This window comes from Cyprinodon tularosa, unplaced genomic scaffold, assembly GCF_016077235.1.
Source record: "Cyprinodon tularosa strain WSP-4 unplaced genomic scaffold, ASM1607723v1 ctg13, whole genome shotgun sequence".
Lineage (NCBI taxonomy): Eukaryota > Metazoa > Chordata > Actinopteri > Cyprinodontiformes > Cyprinodontidae > Cyprinodon > Cyprinodon tularosa.
The window spans coordinates 72,298-79,275 of NW_024038114.1; positions in this window are offsets into that span (position 1 = coordinate 72,298).

A 6,978-nucleotide genomic window follows, 5' to 3' on the forward strand; every position below is an offset into this window, starting at 1 on the left:
TACTTCTTACTTTACAGTGCAGGTTGAATTATTTTAAACACTAAAGAAATGTAACATGGTCCTCACTGTGCTGATTTCCACAGAAATTGATCTTTCATTTGATACAGATATGTTGATTCTGCAAGGAGCAATATACAGGTAAAAGCCAGTAAATTAGAATATTTTGAAAAACTTGATTTATTTCAGTAATTGCATTCAAAAGGTGTAACTTGTACGTTATATTTATTCATTGCACACAGACTGATACATTCAAATGTTTATTTCATTTAATTTTGATGATTTGAAGTGGCAACAAATGAAAATCCAAAACTCTGTGTGTCACAAAATTAGAATATTACTGAAGGCTACAGTGTGTAACCTTTAGCGACATCTAGCGGTCAGACTGCAGACTGCAGCAACATGAACATCTCCCCCCCCACCGCTTCTCCCCCCCAACAGTACGGCGAGCGTTACGGGACAAAATGTCTTCCACGACGTCCGCATCACCTACCTTCTCAAGTGATGAGGTTTGTTTACATAGCCATTCCCTAAAAATATAAAAATATCCACTGGACTTGGTTTTCAAGATTTGAAGACGTTTCTCCACCTCTCCAGGAAGCTTCCTCAATTCAAATGTCTGGATCCGCAGTGAGTTTGAGTCTTATATAGACAAAGCCTTGTATCGCTTGGAAACATGCAAATGGTAACCGATGAATGGGTCGTTTAGTCCCATCGTTAGCCTGTAATATCTGAACCTGTCTTCAAATCTTGAAAACCAAGTCCAGTGGATATTTTTATATTTTTACGGAATGACTACGACCTGGATGACTGAGAACCTTCATCAGCATTTTGTTTACATAGATAATTTTACAGATAGTATTTCATTAGTCTGTGTAGGGTATAGATTTCATGTAGACTTAAGATAATAAATATACCCGTTATCTTTTCTACGTCGTTGTGACGTTTTGGCGATCTCGCAATCGCTAGTTTGTTGGCTCTGCGCTGCCGTAGCGCAAAGATGTCTGCCTCCATGGCTGCGAGACCCGCTCCTATGTAATTATAAATAACGAATTCTAAGGCAACGCAAATATTAAGGTTAAGAGGCTGAGCTCGTAGATGATGATAAATAACATAGTTATGTATAATATATTACATTTCTGACTGTATATCCCTGTAATTATTACACACTGTAGCTTTAAGGCTAATACAAAAAAGGGATTTTTAGAAATGTTGGCCAACTGAAAAGTATGAAAATGAAAAATATGAGCATGTACAATAATCAATACTTGGTTGGAGCTCCTTTTGCCTCAATTACTGCATTAATGCGGCGTGGCATGGAGTGGATGAGTTTCTGGCACTGCTCAGGTGTTATGAGAGCCCAGGTTGCTCTGATAGTGGCCTTCAACTCTTCTGCGTTTTTGGGTCTGGCATTCTGCATCTTCCTTTTCACAATACGCCACAGATTTTCTATGGGGCTAAGGTCAGGGGAGCTGGCTGGCCAATTTAGAACAGAAATACCATGGTTCGTAAACCAGGCACGGGTAGATTTAGCGCTGTGTGCAGGCGCCAAGTCCTGTTGGAACCTGAAATCTCCATCTCCATAGAGCAGGTCAGCAGCAGGAAGCATGAAGTGCTCTAAAACTTGCTGGTAGACGGCTGCGTTGACCCTGGATCTCAGGAAACAGAGTGGACCGACACCAGCAGATGACATGGCACCCCAAACCATCACTGATGGTGGAAACTTTACACTAGACTTCAGGCAACGTGGATCCTGTGCCTCTCCTGTCTTCCTCCAGACTCTGGGACCTCGATTTCCAAAGGAAATGCTAAATTTGCTTTGGTCAGAAAACATGACTTTGGACCACTCAGCAGCAGTCCAGCTCTTTTTTTCCTTAGCCCAGGTGAGACGCTTTTCGCGCTGTTCCTTGGTCAACAGTGGCTTGACACGAGGTATGCGGCAGTTGAAGCCCATGTCTTTCAAGCGTCTCTTGGTGGTGGATCTTGAAGCACTGACTCCAGCAGCTGTCCACTCCTTGTGAATCTCCCACACAACTTTTTTAATTGTTTTTTTTTTTCACAATCTTGACTAGGGCGCAGTGATCCCTATCGCTTGTACACTTTTTCTGACCACAGTTTTTGCTTCCCTTTGCCTCTCTATTAATGTGTTTGGACACTGAGCTCTGAGAACAGCCAGCCTCTTCAGCAATAACCTTTTGTGTCTTTCCCTCCTTGTATAATGTGTCGATGGTCGCCTTTTGGACAGCTGTCAAATCTGAAGTCTTCCCCATGTTTGTGTCGGCTTCAGAACTGGACTGAGAGACCATTTAAAGCCCTTTGCAGGTGTTTTGAGTTAATCAGCTGATTAATTTGTGGCACCAGGTGTCTTCAAAATGTAACCCTTACACAATATTCTAATTTTGTGACATGAATTTTGGATTTTTATTTGTTGCCACTTCAAATCATCAAAATTAAATGAAATAAACATTTGAATGCATCAGTCTGTGTGCAATGAATAAATATAATGTACAAGTTACACCTTTTGAATGCAATTACTGAAATAAATCAAGTTTTTCAAGATATTCTAATTTACTAGCTTTTACCGGTAGTTGTTTTGAGCTGCATTATTTTTTTCCCCCTTCAATTCAGATGGTGTTAGGTACAATATTTTCTCTTTCATTATTATGTTGAAGGGCTTCATTGATTGATCCTGTTGTAGAAATGTCCATTGCCATGGATACTTTAAGTCTTGAAAGAATTCAGTTTAGGATGTCAGGGATACTCTGATTACAGTGGTACTCGAGAGTATTAATAACCTCCAAATAAAGAAGAGAAAAAAAAATCTGTCTGTAAAATAAGTTGAAATTGACCAAAGTAATAATAAATAAAAATTCTATGAAAATCATGACACTGAATTTGAATTGTGGTTCAAAAGAAACATTAAAAATCTAACAAGTGAACAAGCATGATAGGGTTCTGAAACAAACATTTTGTTGAGCAACCCTTTAAGACAATCACTGCTCTGTTTTTTTTCTGTAAGGTATAAAAGGACTTACCTGTTAAGAGGCGTTTCATTGTACATTTCACAGGAAAGGTGATCTAATGTGTCTGACACAGTTTTACTTTGATTATTTTTTTTTAACCATAATTTTCAACCGCAATTTAAAAGCAACATTTTATTTCACTACATTATGATCTTGTAAAGTTGTATTTATTATTACTTTTTTCAATTTTGTGTTATAATTGCTACTTTGAATTTAGCATTTTCTTTAATTGGAGGGTGTTTTTAATCTTGAGCACGACTGTAGGTTTTATGCTGCCGATCCCTGATACTGATCACATCGATTCACTGTTAAGATTTTGATTTAGTTATAAATGGTGCTGCCAAAATCAAGGCAGATGAGTTTTAAAATTTTGACAGATCCTTCTTATGCTATTCTGCCACGGATGGTGACAGTTTTTAAAATGTAACAAACAAGTTTTTAAAAAGTTACCAACTGCAGCTTTAAGTAGACATTTAATGTGAAAGTGGAGTATACTGGAGCTCGAAATACTAAATTCCAGTAGCAAGAGCAGTTAATTTTCAGAGGCTGATTGTCTAGCCCAGTAATAAATCTGATGCTATTTGCTAAAAAAAAACAAAAAAAACAAAACAAAGTGCACTAATTTTTTGTTTGTTTTTCCAGGACCGACAGATCGGAAGATGAGTGATGAGTGGTTTGCTGTTTCTTTCTATCAAAAAAGCTCATACTTACATATTTTGAATACTTTTGCATCTCTGTAACCTTTTTGTCAACATGTTCTCTATACAAAATATGTTGTTTCATAAAACTGTTTAAAAATTGTATATTAAGCATTCTTAATAAAAAAAAAAAACAAACAGGCTTTGTTGTACAAGTTATTTAAATCAGAATAGTTTTATCAAATTAGGACTTTTACTCTAGGCTTTGTTAAATATTGAAGAATGGATAGCCTTTCTAAAAAGGCATAAGAATTTGTGTTTGTGGTCCACTCTTAAGGAAATGGAGGATATTTTGTACCCATATGGTGTAAAAAAAAAACTATCGATCCACCTTTTGGATTAAGTAGGTTTTCACATGAGATCCATCCAAATCCCATCATAGGCACCTTGGGGAATGGAGGTCAATTTTAAAAAGGATAAAAATAGCCGGGTCCCATGTGGGGAATCCAAGTGGGCCCCAAATATCAGCCTTGCTTCCACCCATCTGGACCCCACCTGTGTTTGTCAGGATATAAGCTGGGGCCCATTCAATGCCCATCACAAACCCAACTGGGCAAACACACTTGGGGCCACCATGGAAACTGAGGACAAAAACAGCTGGGTCCCAGGTGGGTAGCCCGAGCAGGCACCACATATTAAACCCAGTTTTACCCATTTAGCTCCCACATGTGATCGCTGGCTAGGAACAATGTAGGGCCCATCCAAGGCCCATCATAAACCCAACTGGGCAAACACACTTGGGGCCACCATGGAAACTGAGGACAAAATTAGTTGGGTGCCAGTTGGGGTTCCCAAATGGGCCCCTAATATTAGCCCTGCTATGCCCCATTTGGGCCCCAAATGTGTGTGTTTGCTGGGTAGCTTTCTCGCTATAGGCGCTTGAAGCCCTCCATCCATCGCTACAAACGCTCATAGCGCCCTCCATCCATCTCTGCAGGAGCGTCATGGTGTGTTATATCTGTCGCGGCGGAAGTTTCTGGCACCCTTTCTCAATCGCTTCAGGCACTTATGTGCCCTCATTCAGCACTGCATGTGATTATGGTGCCCTCCATCATTGTGGCGGGCACCTCATGGCGCCTATCGTTGTGCCCACTATCAAGTAGATGTCACCCCAAACTTCTTTCAGTGGATAACAATTATTTTCCAAGAAAGGTTTTTTTTTTCAGATGTAGAGAAATCTGTGGACCTGCACAATTAGATTTCATAGAGTTGCATTTTCGATTCAGATTCAATGTCAATAGTTTTGCAGACTGAACAGAAAAGACATTTTGATTCCAGTTTTACTTAAAGCACAAAACGTAGAAAATAATTAACAACATGCACACAGAAAAATATTTACCATGAGGCATGAAGCATGTCCTACAGTTAGTTATTTACATATATTAACCAAACTTTTCTGTAATCAGATCTAAGTTCCAAGTGAATTTAGGTTAGGTCTTCATAAAATCGGTTGTATTTTTTTTCTTTTTCAAGTTTTTTTTGTTGCATTCCTGCAACTTGTGAGTCTTTTCAAGGTGTTTTCAACAGCTAGAAAGAATTTTAAACATGAAAGACTCAGATTAAAAATACATCAATTACAAAGTTTAATTGCAATGAGGCAATATAAGTCTTTGACACTAAATCCCCAGCAGAAGAAAGCAATGCTGAATGCAGAAGATCTACATGAGTAGGTAGATCTAGGTTGGGGATGTCATTCCCCCTGGAGTCTTGCACTGGTGGAGGGGCCAATGAAATGATGGTGGTGACGTAGTGGAGGAAGGTTGTGGTTTGGATGAAAGTTGAGAGCAATTTTGGCTTTGGAGTTTTAAATGCAGATTTTTGAAAGATTGGTCGAGGTGATGATGGGTATGTGCATCGAAGCAGGAGCACACAGGAAGACGAATGGTGGGCAGGTAAGAGCTTTACATTATATTTACACTGCTAGACTTCAATATTAAGATTTCTGATTCGATTACCTGCCAGCCAGAGATGTTTGATTAAACAGGCCGTGATGGGAGCATCTGCAGCCCCACAATAAATTGTCTGGTAACTCTTTCTATGTGTAGCACTTTATATTTGTTTACCATATTGTTTTTGATTCTTTTTTACCTGTGCATTGGTTAACTATTTGGGTGCAGACATTTGGTTGACAAATTTTGCCACATTTTAATGGTTTACTTTAAATTAATACTTTTCTTTTGAGTTGCCAGTTCCTGCAAGGCTGCCATGCGGGCATTGCTGGGTCAGTGAAGCAAGAGTCCCAGCTGCAAACAATCTCAGTGGCACTGAGACTTAATTGGACTCTTCAACTTATTCTAGAAGAGGTGTGGGAAAGTTTAAGTTTTTTTCTTTTTGTTCTGTGTTTGTTGTTATTAAAGTTGGAGCGTTTAATTACTTAAGTTGTTTTCTCTCAGGTTGCTGATTTTGTGTTGTTTAGACTAGTTTGCTCTTTTTTTTATACTTTTGTTTAAGTAAATGTATGAAATGTTCCCTGTCATGTCAAAATGGCCTGGTTAGCCAGTATATATAGTCCCCTTGTGTCAGATTGTTAGGTCAATTAATTTTTCAGTTGGATGTGCTAAGTTTGGTTTTGTTGACCTAATTTTCTGTTTTTGCTGAGGTTTATGTTTAGATTTCAGTTTTTCTGTTGTAAAAATTGTTTATAATGTTTTCCTCAAATTTCCCTGTGCATCTCTTATTTTCTTTTTTTGTTGTCTCAGCCCCTCATACATGCTTATGCAAGAATAAGAAAGAAATTTTTTTCTTTGTTGGGATCCAAATTATGCCAAATTTGTCAAGTGTTTGCATCAGGACATAATGGTGTTAAAGTTAAAGATAGGTTATAGTTTCCAAACGACATGGCATTTTTCAATCCAAAACACTTTTTTTTCTTTGTTTTGTTAAAATGCTTTTCAGTTCATTTTATTGAAAGCTTCTATATTAAAAAAATGAATCCATCACTAATTGAAATAAAATACTTCTCTGTTAGATCATAGGTTGCACACACCTGCTAAAATCAGAAAACATGGGCTGCAATATAACTATAATACAAAATGAATATTATACAAACCTCAAAGGCCATAAAAAAGTTGTGCAACTACACACTTACTTCCTTTTTGTTTTTTTTAAGTCAACCGTAAGATGAACTGTGTTTATATTTAGGCTCATAAAACATTACAAAAAATACATAATTCCTTTTTGGCGGGATTTAACATGTGACCACCTACACAATTTATGGTTGATTACAAGAAATCCTGCCACGGCTTCTGGGAAGCATATCA